At 52.4% G+C, this 17127-nt stretch overlaps 1 protein-coding gene across 1 annotated transcript in view; it reads left to right on the forward strand.

Annotated features, from left to right (window-relative positions):
• Positions 1–17127, forward strand: part of LOC144947363 (sodium-coupled neutral amino acid transporter 3-like) — a 135617-nt gene that overhangs the window by 17990 nt on the left and 100500 nt on the right. Inside the window, exon 2 of the mRNA XM_078876641.1 lies at positions 14338–14387. The gene's annotated coding sequence lies outside the window, so the exon portion shown is untranslated. The remainder of the gene's footprint in view (positions 1–14337; positions 14388–17127) is intronic.

Here is a 17127-nt window from a genome sequence, read left to right on the forward strand (position 1 = left end):
GACGGCGATGAATTTGACTCGCTCATCGGACAAGAAAAGTAAAATCTGCGGGAGGAGTCTGGGCAGACGCTTGAGTTCAAGGCCGTGGTGCGAGACTTGATGATGAGCTCACATTGGCATGTCAGTAACTGTCAATTCGGATCCATAACCACTCAAAATCCTGACGAGTATGTTTCCTCAAGGGAGCTCAGCCGAGCAAAGTCAGCCGTTGGAAATTGCGTGAGCGATCGTTTTTTGTTGTTTCGAAACCAGACGCTTAAAGACGACGAAATCCTCACAATCAAAATGAGACAAAAGGCAACGGACATCATTCACACGCACGTAAGAGTGTGCTTTTTAGGTGATTACAGTATTCTTGAAATATCTTTTTGAACGGAAATCCCATTTTTTTAAAAACAAAACTGGAAACGGAAATGTTTAATTTTCCATGTTGTGCTCGCAGTGTTTCCTCGCCGTGACCTTGCAAGCCAAGACAACCGCGATTTAGGGATTGGTTGCTAGAGACCACAATTCACTTCTTCAGTAAATGCTGATCATTTTTTCACAAAAGGCAATGTGCCAGACGTGTTGTTTGAAGCTTATTGTAGAGAGGCCCTGGCCTTTTTGTCAAGAGAGCCGTGGGTCATTCACCTGACGTCTGGACTATTGAGGAGGCCGTCGCTTTAAGGGCTTCACGCGTGTCTTCGTTGACGTCAAATGCAACCGGGTAAACAGATCGCTTTTACTGGACGGCATTGTCAAGGACACACCTGCTTACGCTTCCACGCTTGCGCAACCAAGCTCTCCGAGGTGTTTTAGGGTCGTGCCGCGCGTCGTTCGGCGCGATGTCCGTCGTTCCGCTCCACGTGCCGGGAGCTTCTTGACTAACTGAATAGAGCCGCCCACGTTCTTCCGTCGATGACATATAGCGGCCGCGTTCCTGCTGCTGCTGCTGCTGCTGCTGGAGTCCTGACGTAGGCCGGCCGATGTTTATTCGCGAGGAAATCTGGAGTACTCGGAGAAAGCTCGTCACTCGTGCGCGTGACCACACATGCCCGTTTCAGAGCAGCGCTATCGCCCTTCGGGGTTGCCGAAGTAGCTCGCAGCACGCGGGGCGAAACGTCGGACATCTCGCCGAGACGACGCGCGTCACCGGAAGGGGGGAGGGGGGGGGCCGTGCCGTAGCTCGGCTGCAAAAAATGAAAAAACCGAAGCCCCCGTGTCGGCACGGGAATGGCCGCTTGTTTTGTTGACAGGTGACCATGGCCACAGAGCGTGCGCGCCGCCACACTCCCCAACCACAACTTCCAACCGGCGTCGGTGACTCACTTCCGAGGGCCGCGCCCAACGCAGGACAGCACATCCCTTGAGTGTCGTCCACACCCCCCCACCACCCCCCATGATTCAAACTTTCGTTTTGGCTTTGTGTGGATTTTTTTTCACTTGGTTGTTCTAATTATGTGTTAAAGGAACTTGTGTCAACGTGTTCACCACTGCAAACTTAACTTGGAAAAACATACAAAGATTTCCCCCACTCCTCCCCCCTGGATCGCCTTTTACAGACTGTTGGGGCAAGCGCTGTCCGCGAGCACCTATCAAGGCCGGAACACGTGTACACAAATGGGCCGCGTGTCAGAGCAGTAATGGGTAACCACCTCATTTTTGTGAAGTGGCAAGGGCAATCTTTCGCTGTTGCTGGCCACACATCACAACACGGGAACCGCGAGAGTGGTGCCACCTCACGTGGCACCGACATTATAAATGTCTGGTGTCCAGAGCTCACCGACTAACGGACAACAATAATGTCGTGCCAGGGGCTGTTAGCGAGCACCTATTAAGGCCGGCATAACACAACAGCGTGGGGGCGGGTGATGTGGCCAGAACCACGCGTGGCCGACTTTATCCCCCTAGTTCTGCTGCTTGCACACCACCACGGTGGCGTAGCTCTCGAGTGTACAGGCGGTGCAACTGCACCAGGGCCCACTGGCCAGAGGGGAGACCAGAAGCGCTGGCCGACAGAGGGGGGAGGGGGTGCATTTCATTCCTTGCACCAGGGCCCAGGACACTGCACAGACAGAGAGTCACCCAAGCGAACTCTCCCGCCGGCGTGAGCCGTGGTTCGAAGCGCAGCCTGCCAGCACTGCGCCGCGCGCTTGGGAAGTAACAAAATGAAGTTTGTGACCGACGCGATTTTCTAAGAAAAGTATTTTTTTGTGGTTTGTGGGCGAGAGGGGAGTGCGGGCGTGGGAGCTGCCTTTTCCGGGTTCGTACGTGCGTACAGTGTGTTGGAACTTCTTTCGCACCATACGTAGCCAACTGTGCTAATCGGAGGTGAGGGGAGCAGCAAACTAAACGCAAAGCGGCGATAAAGCGATGAGGTTCGTGGGCGTTAGGGGTGCGAGTGGGGTTTCGTAATGGGCTGCTGGCGGTTGGTGCACCACAACATTGCTTTTTGCACCACTCCAGAACCTACGCGTCGACACGACGGCACGCATGAGTGTACCTTCGTGCGTGGTTTCCAGTGCCATCACGAATGAGAAACTGAAATATATATATACACTGTAATACAATATATACTTAGGCGACGTTTCGGGTGGTGGTCCATTTTTCATAGCACGATGGCCTTTTCTTCATCGTGTGAAGGGGCCCCCCTCCATAACGGTCCCCGCAACATCGGCAGTCCCTACCCCCCACGTCCACGCCGCCCTCTGCCCCTGCACCGCCTTGACCCCGACGTACGAACAAAAGGGGATTGGTGGCTGGAGACGAGGAGACGTGGCCCGAGATGCGCCAATACGTGGCTTGGAGGCTGGGCGCGCGCGTGTACGTCGCGTGTGTACGTCGCGTGTACGTCGCGTGTGTACGTCGCGTGTACGTCGCGTGTGTACGTCATGTGTACGTCGCGTGTACGTCGCGTGTGTACGTCGTGTGTACGTCGCGTGTACGTCGCGTGTGTACGTCGCGTGTACGTCGCGTGTGTACGTCGTGTGTACGTCGCGTGTGTACGTCGCGTGTGTACGTCATGTGTACGTCGCGTGTGTACGTCATGTGTACGTCATGTGTACGTCATGTGCACGTCGCGTGTGTACGTCGTGTGTACGTCGCGTGTGTACGTCGCGTGTACGTCGCGTGTGTACGTCGTGTGTACGTCGCGTGTGTACGTCGTGTGTACGTCATGTGTACGTCGCGTGTGTACGTCAAGTGTACGTCATGTGTACGTCATGTGTACGTCGCGTGTGTACGTCGTGTGTATGTCGCGTGTGTACGTCGTGTGTACGTCGCGTGTGTACGTCGTGTGTACGTCGTGTGTGTACGTCGCGTATACGTCGTGTGTACGTCATGTGTCTACGTCGCGTGTGTACGTCATGTGTACGTCATGTGTACGTCGCGCGTGTACGGCGCATGTACGTCGAACTTGCCCCGCACCGTACGCAGCCAACCGCGCTCACCGGAGGTGCGGAATGAGGTGCCAGGGATGAGGGGAGGGCACCGTGGGGGGGGGGGATAAGACGTCGGAGGAGTGAGGGTGCGGAGAGAGCTGAGCACGAAGGAGAGAGCTGCGTGTGATGGAGGGAGCCGCCGCGTGTGACGACGAAGGTGGAGTAGACGGACTGGAGCCCTGACCCGTCTCCGCGTGCTGGCGAGGACAGTGTCCGCTACAGCAGCATGAAAAAGGGCCATCGCCCGAAACATCGTTGCCTACAGTATTTGTTCCACGTGATGCGGTGCTCTTGATGGATGCGTCAAGCACCTTTGTCGTTGGCGCGTTGTGCACCGCTGCCGAACGCAGCGTCGTCACCGCCACATTGTTCGTCACCATGAACAATGCTCGCCCACGATGTGTGCACCCCAGGCCAAATACCTTTTAAGATGTGGGCATTTCTTCGTAATCTGCGGGTCCATTGGGGATGTAGTGTTTTCTGCGTCGGTGGTCAAACGCTCGGCCTTTTGGTCGAGGATGTGTGTGGGCGGCTCGGGGCGTTGAGCCGCCACCCGTGTGAGAATCTGGATGTCTCGTCCTGGTCTCGCAGTGCGACGAGTCTCGCCATTGAGTGCACAAAGAATAGTTGGCGCGGTGCCAATACTCGCGCCTCACTGCAAATAAGGGGCCTGGGTGTGAGTTGGTCACCTCGGGTGCCCTTTCTGCGTGGCGTTTGTGTGTTCTACCCCGGTTCTGCATTTGGTTTCCTCCAGGTTCTCTGCTTATCTCTCATCTCGTTGAACGTTAACGGGTATTCGCCAAACATCCTCACGACGAAAGGAAGATTCTCGCCAAATTGCTCAATTGGGATTAAACACAGCAGCAGCATCAGCATCGCCTCCGTCTGCACAAGCTTAGCAGGACCCTCCTGGCAAAAGAAGAGTCTTGAAACTATAAACTATTTAAAACTAATTTATTTTTATTTTACCAGGTAATGCCCACTAAGCAATATAACTAGACTTGGCCGCAAATTGTAGCTCAACGCATTGGCGTAGCACGTGGAAATCAATAGCACCCAGTTACTCTAAATGCACGTTGGTTTTCAATGTGGAGGGAAAAACCGGAGTAGCTGAAGAAAAATCCACATGACCACGGGGGGAGAGAGAGAACACGCAAACTCCAAATATACAGCAGGCGTCAGGTTCAGGATCGAACACATGATCTCCCGCATACCAAGCGAGGTAGTTAACGTCTCCTAGCCACCGCGTCAGGGGGCGAGATGCAGCAAAACTAATAAGACGAGCACCTTTGCCGCGGGGCATCGGAACGCGTGTGCCCCCGGTGCGGGTAAAGGGGCGCGATCGATGCGATTTCGGGTGTTGGTTGCTGCCTAGCAAGTTCGGCCCGTGCATCGCTCGCGATGACCACGAGATCTCCGAGAGCCTGGTTTGCACTGTCCGGCGGGACATCGGCACGCGCGTAAAGATGTCTCCCGGCGTTGACTTTTGTCAGAGAGCAGCTGCCCCGACCTGTCGGCTGACGACAGCCGACAGGTCTGGGCGACGCCGCAGCAGTCCACGCTGGAAGCGGCGAGCAGAGTGCATCGGAGAGGAACGAAGCAACGGCGGGAGCATCCCCGTGCCGAGATGCGCCGCGATCCGCGCTGCGTCGTGGTTCAAGAAGAATGGGGCCCTCCTTCTCCCTCGTTCTATTACCGTCGACTAGAAACTCGGTGCAGTTTGTCTACTTGCTTTCGAACCGCATCGTTGGACCTCTTGGGTCACCGTCAAATACATTTTGAGCAAATGTGAGACGGAGGGAGACAACTGCGGGCGGTGTGACTCATGAGATGGGAGGGGCTTGTTTCACGCGGTTCCTTGTCTTCATCTCAACTTGTGGTTTTCTGGCCTGCGCTGATATTTTATTTTTTCGCCATGATGTTGTCTCTTCATTTACATTTTTTATTATGTATTTGTTTACGTGTGTGGGTTTGCGTGTGGCTGTGTGTAGTGTAATGGTTAGCGCGCTGTGGTCCTAATCCGGTGACCCGAGTTCGATTTCTGCTCACAGCCGGTCTTGAGCTTCCCCTAGGTCGACTCGGCCTCAACCGAGTAACTTGTGCGGTGTGTAAACATCGCCACTTGGGAGACAAAGGCGGCCGGGCGTGCTGTTGACTACCCCACCCCCTCGTGTGCCGTGCCGACCTTCATAGGTGCTCGCTAACAGCACTTTCCCCAAAAAGTCTGTTAGAGGCTATACGGGGAATCTTTGTCTTTGTGCAGTTATGAGCGATCAACCATGTCCACGGTTATCTGCATGGCTTGGAAGCTTTGAGATGGGGCAATGTGATTTCTTTCTCGGCTGTGTTGACCAAGATCCCGGCTAACTCCGCTGTTGTCTCCTTAGGTCTTGGCCTTTAGCGATGTGCCCATCGTGCCTCTGTGGCTTTTCCTGGAAATAAAAAAAATCGATATAACCACGGGGCTGATAGGAATAATAAGCCAAGCGTGCACACAGAACGACATTGAACAAAATAAGTCCCTGGATGTAATCTATGAACTTTAAACAATTTTTATTTTACCAGGTAAGGTCCTCTGAGCTATGTAGCTTATTTTGAGAAGAGATCACGCCACAAATGATAAGTGGCTCATCATCACGTGGCAATGTATCGCAGCAGCTGATCACTCGTTTTGGTGGTGGGAACTTGGTGGTGGGAACGTTCTTACTCTCAATGGAAAGATATCGATTCGCTGTGTGTGAAACGGCATCCTCTCAATCTCCGCGGAGAGCTTTGTACAGGGGATGTTCACGTGGTTTTACTGCCATTCGATGCGTTGTCGACGAGGAATTTAACACGTAGCCTTTCGCGATCAATATTACACAATTGTAAAGGTTGTGGATGTAGTCTCCCAACACACCACCGGTGTGCTGTAAGAGTAACAAACCTTACTAATTGGTTGTGTCGGGTGGTGGCGGGTTTAACGACACATTTATATTCACACGATCTAACCCGGGAAAAAACTCTATTGTGAGGTCAAGAAACAGAGACATGTGGGATGGACGTTGTTCGTGTGGACGTTTCTGCAGCCCTTCGCACTTCTCTGACTGAACACCGCCCTGTGCGGTGTGGTAATTCTTTTTGTGTCGCCGTTCGAAGCCATCTGCCGCACGATGGTTAACGTCCCTGAACTTTCAAACGCTCAGAGCATCTGTCTGACGTTCCTCCGAGCTCTGTTAGAGAATGGGCTGCCACCTGTTCTTTTTTTTGTTCCCAGCATCGTCTTGTGAGCCTCCCCGGGACATTAAAAGTCCTGGATTTTTCTGAATAATAATAATGCGTACAATGGACCACTCAGTAAAATGCAGTTATGCTTAGCTCTCTCACCTTCCGGTATTGTGAGATGTTCTTCTTCCCGTGATGTGTCCTGGGTTTTTTGTACCTCCGAGGTGGCAATCACTAATGCGTGCATGCAGGGACATGGATGCATTCATAATAGCGATGTGTATGATGATGATAATAATACTAATTATGGGGGTAGGCATGGCATAGCGGTCATATTGCTGCATTGCGAACCCAGTGACGTGTTTTCAATCCGAGCCGTCACGGCTATCATCAAGTGGCGAGTGACATCTTCGCCGACCTGCACTGACCTGCGTGGAGAAGTATGTAAAAGCTAGCGCCATGATGGACACGGGCATGTTGGGGGGGGGGGGGCGAGGGGGGCACACCTTCAACAGTAGAGTGACGGAGGGCTGAAAATGATACATTTTAAAGTTATTGATTACCCAACAACAAGAAGGAGAATAATGATATGCCCCTTGTTGACCAAAGAAAAGGTTGAATGAGTCCCAGTACCATTTTTTCAGGAGGGTCCTGCATCATCGAGATGATTGGCCAACCTCCGTCAGTGAGTGTCTGGCTTCTTGTGGGCGGGGGGGGGGACAGGAGAACCCATGGAGAAAAGCCCCACCAGCGCATACGTGGAGGGTGACACTCCAAGCTGCGCACGGATAGATTCAATAATCCTTTGCCGCACTGCCATCTCCTCGCCATGGCAAGCCTAAACGAACGCGCAGATGCGACGTGATGCGAGGATTCCGTCCGCACCACCCTCCGCCCCACCAGCAAAGAGCCTTCGGTGTGACCACACCTGCGTTGTCCTGTACACCGACGCATCTCCAGTTGAGTCGTGAAATCGTTTTGACTCCGGTTAAATTGTGGAATGCTTCAATTTGAACCGTGCCCCTTTCAGGCCCCGTGGTTTCCAATTGGAAGGAACCATTTTTGCCCGTGGAAGTGAATGTTCTGATTTGCCTAAAAGAAAAAAAAATGTTACTCGGATTTTAAATATCACGCACAGCCAAGTTGCCCGTAACTTGCAGCTGTGCGAACAGCTGTTTTGTTTCTGGTGTCCCGGGGTAGGGGTTGGTGTGGGATGGGGGGAGTTGGCATCTTGGCAGCTGCACGGCAGAGAGAGAGAGAAGAACGGCGCCGGGGCTGCTCGTGTGGCCAAGTGTCTGTGCGTGCGATTTACCAAGACACTCGAGTGCACACGTGGGTACTGTACTGAGCAAATAATAACATACGGCCGTGCCTGTTGAACGCGATTTGGAAATGTAAGCGAATTCTGGAACTCCTTGCCTTTCGAGGCCGGGACTTCAGAGACACTTTACAAATCTTCAAATCTCGACTCAAAACGTTGTCCGTTTTAAAAAGTTATTTTCTCTCCTTAGTTATTTTCAAACGTCTTTCTCGCTTCTTCGTTACTTGGTTCTCGTTAGCTATTCTCCGCCTTTCCATGCACAGCGCCACTGAGAACGGTTATTGATTATTACTCGAATTAACGGTGACATTTAAATACGTCCACTCATCATTGCCGCCTTGTCGGACACGATTAGTCCGCTGCTGGATGAAGGCCTCGGCAAGCCACTTCCGTCTCTCGTGATCCTGCGATGCGACGGTCCACGCGGTACCTGCGCCTGAAGGGATTCCTTGGCTCCAACTCAACGACAGCGGGTTCCCAGCCGGATGCTCTCTGTTCATTAGCTGCCACTGCGGTAGATCGTGACCTCGTTACGAGTCTTATTAAAAACGGCGAACTGGCCTGTAAAAAATATTACTTGCCGTTGTATGGTATGCATGTTGAACTTCTTGCGCGTCTTATGTAGCCGCCCGCGATCACATTGAATGCGTACACAACACCGCGCAGAACTGCAGAAGGATAAATGGGGCTCATAGCAGCGGTGGCCGCTACGTGGACAACGCAATGCAGAGGTTGGGCGATCGCAAGATACGTTGTCGCGGATTTCAGGACAAATCGAGCTACATCATGATACTGTAGCTCGGGGTGAGCAGCTTCTTCAAGATGTAGCTGCTCACTCCGAGCTCTCATTACTCTGAGAGCGCATTGTCTTTGTGCTGTACGCGTTTTGGCGTCCTCTGGTCTAACACCGTTTTGAGCCGAGGCTCAAAAGAAAGCTGTCTCTGGTGTGGACCAATCAGTTTCAAAGACAATGTATATATTATCAGAGTGTGTTTTTTGTTTGCATTCTGACCACAAGTATTGTGGTTAATGCAGACATGATTCCTTGTAAAAGGTATCAGTTTGGTGTTTTAACATCTTAACACCTGTTTTGTTGCCAGAAAAAAGGGGAAAACCTATTCTCATACTTGTGGTAATTGTTGGTTGACCACTGCGCCAGATTAGATCCACCAACTTGGACCACATTTCTTTGTGAATTGGCCACTGTTGGCATAGAGTAAATATTATAATAGTTGAAAATTCTTTAAGAATAATAATAATTAAAATCTTAATGCCCCATTTTTTTACCGCGGAAATTAACACCCAGTATGTAATTTACCCAGGGAAGCCTCACTGAGCCTTGAGGATATTATTTCACGAATATCCTACACTGGGATGTTTTAGTCAATACAGGGACTCCTCTGCTTACGAGCATTTGACTTAAGAACTTTCAGAGATATGAGCAAACCTGTCCATATGTGCAGTTCAACCGCCGCGCAATAGATGGCGGTGGTGGCATCTACATCTGCAGAAGGCGTAGAACCAGTGGCATCTACATCTGCAGATCGTGAAGAACCAGTGGCATCTACATCTGCAGAAGGCGAAGAACCAGTGGCATCTACATCTGCAGAACGTGAAGAACCAGTGGCATCTACATCTGCAGAACGTGAAGAACCAGTGGCATCTACATCTGCAGAAGGCGAAGAACCAGTGGCATCTACATCTGCAGAACGTGAAGAACCAGTGGCATCTACATCTACAGGAGATTATGCAACTTTTAAAGCCACTCCCTGTGTTTAGCGTAGATGCCGTACAACGCGTTTGGAACCGACAGGAGTAAAGTTGGACTCGCGAACAGACCTCTGGAACCTAACTCGTTCGTAAGTAGAGGGGTCCCTGTAGTGTGAACGAGGGTCTCTCTGTGGGAGGAAACCCGAGAACCCGGAGAGCACCCACCACGAGGGGGGGTTAACCTGCAAGCGGGGTTAACGTCCAAGGGGGGTTAACATGCGGGGGGTAACAGAGCCAGGGAGTTAACACACGTTAGAATCCACTCTCGCCAACCACTCGACCGGGTCCCTCTACCCACATACCCAAGTGGGTTACGCACTACCAGCCGCTCGTGTTTAAAACTCGTCCCACAATCTAAAACAAATAAATCCGGCCGAGTTTTTTTTCGCCTGTTCATCACGTCGAAACTTCGGGGGTCACCCTTCCAACGCTGCGCGCACACGAGATTCTGTACGGCGCCGTAGATAGCCCGCGCCGACGGCAACGAGCCGTTACGTGGGCACGGGAGCAAACGCTATAAATAGGGACCTTGCGTGTGCTCGCGTTGGGGGGGGGGCAGGGGTCATCCCCAAAGCGCCATTCTCGCGCTCTGCGTCAGGGCGGGGAGGCGGAGGGGGGGGGGTCACCGCCGGGTTTTTGTGCACGTTCAGGAGAGGTGCACATTAAAAATGTGGTGCACATTAAAATGTGCACCTCAGCGCTAGAACGTTACAAGTTGAGTCGCGTCGGCGTGACCGGCGTCGCGCGTGGTACGCCGGGACCCAAACCGCGATGCCCGCGTGTCCCTCGCAAGACCATCTGAATCTGGCTCGGCGCCAAGCAGGGCCAGGGGGCTGGGCTAATGGGCTGTCCAGTGCGTGCGATATCGGTCGCTGCGCTGTGAGGACAGCGTAGCGGCATCGCCTTCCGTGCATCATTTTGGATGAATGCGTTGTGCATCGGTTGAACACGGAGAAACGAAAGCAAAGCTTAGAAACGAAAGCAAAAATTACTATTTGCGCCGTATGCATGCAAATATATGTGAAAGATGAGTGGCCCCTTTCTTTGCCAACAAGCTAAGCTCCTTATTTCACAGCACGGGTCCACATCTTCATCCTCGCTCTCTCCTGCAACGCCCCCAACTCCGCCTCCCGCTCCCTCTTTTAACCTCTTCCTGGCTCCGCCCTTCCTCGCACTCCGTCTCCACCAATCGCCATCCTCTCTTACCCTCACGTGGCCTATCCGTCCCACCTGACGGTCACCCAACCCTCCGGCTCTTTTCCCTTTGGAATGTTCCGGCCAATCCTCTTGCTCCCCGTGCCCCAAACCAATCAGAGCGTAGAGTGTTTGCTCCACAGCCTTCTTGATTGTTCTGTCCCTGGGATCGTGTGGGACAGTCGCTACATATGCATGTTGAGTGGAGGGCCGTGGGGGATGGAGTAGAGGGGGATTGGGGATTGAGTGGAGGGGGATTGGGGATTGAGTGGAGGGGGATTGGGGATGGAGTGGAGGGGGATTGGGGATGGAGTGGAGGGGGATTGGGGATTGAGTGGAGGGGGATTGGGGATGGAGTGGAGGGGGATTGGGAGTGGAGGGGGATTGGGGATGGAGTGGAGGGGGATTGGGGATTGAGTGGAGGGGGATTGGGGATGGAGTGGAGGGGGATTGGGAGTGGAGGGGGATTGGGGATGGAGTGGAGGGGGATTGGGAGTGGAGGGGGATTGGGGATGGAGTGGAGGGGGATTGGTGATTGAGTGGAGGGGGATTGGGGATGGAGTGGAGGGGGATTGGGAGTGGAGGGGGATTGGGGATGGAGTGGAGGGGGATTGGGGATGGAGTGGAGGGGGATTGGGGATGGAGTGGAGGGGGATTGGGAGTGGAGGGGGATTGGGGATGGAGTGGAGGGGGATTGGGGATGGAGTGGAGGGGGATTGGGAGTGGAGGGGGATTGGGGATGGAGTGGAGGGGGATTGGGGATGGAGTGGAGGGGGATTGGGAGTGGAGGGGGATTGGGGATGGAGTGGAGGGGGATTGGGAGTGGAGGGGGATTGGGGATGGAGTGGAGGGGGATTGGGGATGGAGTGGAGGGGGATTGGGAGTGGAGGGGGATTGGGGATGGAGTGGAGGGGGATTGGGGATGGAGTGGAGGGGGATTGGGAGTGGAGGGGGATTGGGGATGGAGTGGAGGGGGATTGGGGATGGAGTAGAGGGGGATTGGGGATGGAGTGGAGGGGGATTGGGGATGGAGTGGAGGGGGATTGGGGATTGAGTGGAGGGGGATTGGGAGTGGAGGGGGATTGGGAGTGGAGGTGTGGTGGGGAAAGGGGAGACTAACTTACCCGGGCGGCAACCCACGAGTCGGCCGACAGACCTAACACGAGTACCCAACATAAACACAGGCACGGCTACTGTATGCAAAAAAAACTCCCTTAGCCACAGTCGTGAATTGGAATTTGACAAACGTCCCAATGCGGTACCCTCTTAGAAAAGGGGCATTCCGATTTTGCCAAGGTAACTAAATGCCCCCGTTATTGTCACCATTACGCCTGAACGCTGGCCATGCACACACCACGCCGTAGTCCGTGGTGGCACCAACAACAGAGCCTCCTTGCTGCAGCGAACGGAGAATGGCTGCTGCTGCTGCTGACGACGACGTGGGATGATCGATTGAAGCCGGAGATGGAAGCGGGGCCGAGGGATTGAGAGAGTGGGCTCGTTCTGGCCACAGGAGGGCGCAATGCCCTCGCCCCAGTTTGACCTTGCCACGTTTCAACTCAACCCAGCCGTTGTTTTGTGTGTACGTGTTGTCCGTAATAGAGCGGTCTTTTTTGCGTTAGATCGCGTGAATATATAAATGTGTCGTTAAACCCACCACCACCCGACATAGCCAATTAGTAAGGTTTGTCACGTGAACAGAACGTGGAAATTCGTGACTAGTACAGCAACACCATCGTACTCAATTTGTAAATGTTGTGGATTTGCTCTCCAACACACCGGTATGCTGTACTAGTAACTAATTGGCATGTTCTGTTCACGTGACAAACCTTACTAATCGGCTGTCTGGTGGTGGTGAGTTTAACGACACATTTATATTTACACAATATAACCCAAAAATCCTACGTGTTAAACTGTATGTGTTGTATTTTTTTGTATGTGTTGTGTATATGTATGTGTGTTTTTCGAGCAGTAGTGTAGTGTTAGGCGCGCTGCGCTACGAACCCGGTGACCTGAGTTTGATTCCCGCTCACGGCCCACCAACACCAGTGAGGATTATCTGAACCGTTCCTGGGCCTCCCCTAGGTCGACTTAGCCTAAAATACATTGTTCGGCATGATGCCCGACGTTTTGCTCTACGTGCGGGGGGAGGGCTTCTTCAGGAACTAAACTGAGCGGCTCACACTTTCTCTCGATTACACAGCAGCAGCAGGCAACACCGCTGTATGATCGAGGGAGAGAGTGGGCTGCTGAAGAAGCACGTGGAGCAAAACGTCGGTGGTAGCTGCGCTGTGCTTGTGGCTGCCTGTAAAACCAACCTCGTGGAGGCAGCAGCTAGGGTTGGTGGATCACCGCACGAATGTTAAAATGTTGCGCGACTCCAATCCCGTGGGCATCGAGGAGTTGCCCGTCCCTGGCTCTGCCAGCAGAACGCAGTGCAGCAAAGTGCTGACTGGCAACGTCTGTCCCCCTTCTGTACGGGATAGAGCGTTGCTCCCTCGCATGCGCGAGTTTCCTCCAAGCGCCACGGCTTCCGTTCACATGTGTAAACGATCACGAGTTGGCTTAAAGCAACTTGATATGTAGAGAACAGCAGATCAGTTGTTGACGGCGGCTCACCACCTGGCAGCCTTCCAGCTAGGTCTATGGTTCCAACTCGGATTCCTCCAGTCTAAATAAAAATTCTGATACTCAGCGATTGTGAGATGCAATTTGCATGAACGACGAAAATGGTCACACGTAGCCATCGCCGACTGGAAATGTTATCAAACGATTGCCCATGAACTTGGAGACAAATTCTGAGCGTCAAAGGAACATTTTGCAAATTCGGAAAATGCTTTTGTTGCCCTGTCAATTACCTATTGTAAAAAATGAGTTTTTTTTCCAATGGGTAATTGACAGCTACCAGTCGACTTCCTTGCCGCTCATCAGATACTCGTGCAGACAAGCGCGCGTTGGTAAGCGTCACATAACCCGTGCATACGCATGATTTGTCCAGAACTTGTATGAAAACTTTTCAGCAGAAAGTCCAATCCAGATATGTTATTCCATTCAGGATTCATAAAGCAGTGCCCTTTCCAGGGCACTGCTTTACCGATGGCGGTTAAAAAAAAGGTAAAAAAAAAGGGGCAGAAGGGGAGCAATGGGTGGGGTGAAGCGGCTGTCAGTGAGGGAGGTGACAAAAGGGATTGAGGGACAGGGCCTGGGAATGGAGCCATGATGTTACAGGGGTAGGAAAGGAGGAATACGGTGGAGTGTGACGGTGAATGAGGGTGACAGATGGATGGGTGCAACGTGGATGAGAGGCAGCGGGGTATGGGGCACATCCGTGGATGCCGGTGTGTTGTCGTTTACTTGACGAACGCAGCTAAGCATCGGCACTGCTGCGGTACAGACGACTGATGTTACTGTCCTCTGGTTTTCTTTCAGGGTGCACCGCGGAGAGCAATACGACACCACCTGTGAAAACCTACGCCGTGGTAAGTGGGATACTGACCTGGTCTGGCCATGCACGATTAAGAATTGAACTCAACTGAATACCGTGATTTTTGTTGTTTGTCACAGTTTACCCAGGAAAAACTTGCTTGAGCCTCACTACTTTTTTCAGGTTACCTGCCAAGCATCGTTAACGACCACCGTGGTTATAGACGGAGCGGATTAATTCACGGTCAACGCACACCGCGGTCGTAAGGAACTTCTTTCTCGCCGTACATAGCCAACCGTGCTAATTGGAGGCGCTGGGGAAGGACAACAAACTGAACTGCTTTTTTCTACATTCTTTGGGTCTTTCGGTAAAGTCACGTAGATAATTGGTTGGTTATCCCCTCCCCTGCACCTCCGATTAGCACGGTTGGCTATGTACAGTGCGAAAGAAGTTCAACATACATAATCAGGGCGACCGCTGGAATCGAACCGTGAACCTCCGCAACAAGCGGCAGTTGCCGCTAGGTCACGTGACCGCCCAAACCCGGGCCCACCCCTTAGCATGTCTAGCTCATTCATTTGACATCCTGGCTTTGGCCACCCGAGTTGCTCAGCCACGTTTATCTATGCAATGCATCCGCAGTGTGTGCACGTTTGCAGTGGCGGCACGCTAATTGTTGTACGCACGCCCCTGGCGAGGTGTCCACGCTCAAGGGATTCGCTCGAGGGAACTGGAGAATGAAGTTGGCGGACGTTCAATTGTTTGCGAGTCATTTCCTCACAGGGGTCAACATCTCTGTAATAGCACAAAATACATTTTTAAGTGATACTTTAATATTTTTTTTCACGCAGAGGGACGGATGCGTGAGGGAGGCCGTAGATTTACTGTTCTTGGGTTTTTTCCACAAATGCACGAGAATCGTGACCACCGGTGTCATGCCGTGAGGCGCAGAATACGTTGGGACATCTTGCAGACCCTCCCCAGGGCGTTGGGCCCGTGTGAAGGGACGGGCTGCTGATGGGACCTTTCGCGCGACCTCACCCGAACACAGATGGCGTCTTTCACCCTTGTCCACAGCAGGGGGAGCACTTTCACACACACTGCTGTGAGGACGCACACTCTCTGCACATGACGGTCGAAGCGATTTTTGTTGTTGTTGTAATTCTCAGAGCTTTAATTTAGCTAAATCGAGTGCGTAACAATTATGTGTGCGGTTATTGGTGATGGGCCTAAACAAGTCCAGCACAACCGTATTGTCCCTGTGTGTCAACAACGCAATCTGAATACACGACAGCACACTCAACTCAGCCTTTTTTTTTAAACCAACCATTCGCGTGCTTTACAACGCACCGCATTTGTACTGGTACAAGCGAAAACATTACGTGGGATCAAACAGATGGGGCGTGCTTGCAGCTTGCTCGGAAAGTGACTTCTAGTGGGGTGAAAAAAAGAAGTGGTAATAATGTGGATTGAGCCGTGACCGCAGCTCTGGTCTGTGACACGCGGGGAGCGTGGGATTCGTCCCACCTGCTGCCGCTGCTGCCCCCTGTAAATGGGTCTGTGCGCTAATTTGATAGCGTTCCAGGGGACACGCGGGCATTGACACAGAGGCCAAGGTGACAGGGTGGACGTGCTCGCGCCCTCCGTGCCACCTCGCTCGCAGCCCCGCGGCTCAATCCCGAGCCCTGTGGGCGCACGGTCGCTTTTACTGCGACAACGATCCGCCCTCCTGATACTCACTCTTGTCCGTGCCCTCCTGATGCCCACTCTTGCCCCTTTACCATCTCACGCTAGTTGCGCAATTTCCCTTGCATAAATCCCGAAGGGGAATCGGAGATAGGGACAAGCCTTGGCCTAACACAATTTATAGAATTGTGCAAAGCGGTTCGGTTCCTCGGGCCTCGGGTTTAACCTCGGCCGGCTGCCCCCTGTTAAACCCCAACATTTCGGCGGCGTTTCGACCCCGACTCCTGAGCCGCTCGCTGGTTCGGTAATTTCTGCACCTTTGCTGAGCTACCCAATCTATTGTCGAGTGGCTGTTAAGGAGCCTAAAAGCCCTTGGAGATCATTGACAAAGGGTGGCCATTCTTTACTGATGCTCACTTGCACAAGGTATACATTTACACAATGTCCGCAGTTGCATAGAACACAATCTTTTTATATTCTTAAAGTAAAAGTCGATCATCTTTCTGCCCGTGTGAGCACGTTGGTGGCGCTTATCGCCATTTGCCGCTTGTTGCAGAGGTGCGTGTTTCGACTCCGGCAGGCCGCCCCGGCTAATACCACAGCGGACGTCAAATATCCCGTGACGTCGTTCCGAGAAGAGTAGGCCATCGTGTGCCAAAAATATCGTAATTTAATCTGTTGGCAAACACAATGGCAGTTTTTGCCCCCCCCCCCGCTGCAAAAACTTGGCAGAGCCCTCCCAAAAACGTGTTGAGACTCAGCGAGGCCTTCCTGGAAAACCAAGCCTAATAAATAAAAAACTAAATAATGCTGATGAAATTCCACAATGCTACGGCAGTGGTTTGTCTTTCCACACGGGATGACTGCTGTCAATGCCGTAATTAATGTGTGATTAGAAGTTGTTAGTGGGACTCATTCGCAGCAGTGTTCCTGTAACAATTCAGCCTCCCGGGGAGGTGATGAATTGTCACGATTTGGGATCTTGATTCTATTTTTAGAACAAATTGTTATTTTTTACCATCGTTGTGAAAGTTGCTAATTTTATTCCCGTTTCGCGACGACAGCTCTGTTTGTGCCATGAGCCTAAATGTGTAATTACATTCAGCATG

The sequence above is a fragment of the Lampetra fluviatilis genome, chromosome 44, assembly GCF_964198595.1.
Source record: "Lampetra fluviatilis chromosome 44, kcLamFluv1.1, whole genome shotgun sequence".
Classification (NCBI taxonomy): domain Eukaryota; kingdom Metazoa; phylum Chordata; class Hyperoartia; order Petromyzontiformes; family Petromyzontidae; genus Lampetra; species Lampetra fluviatilis.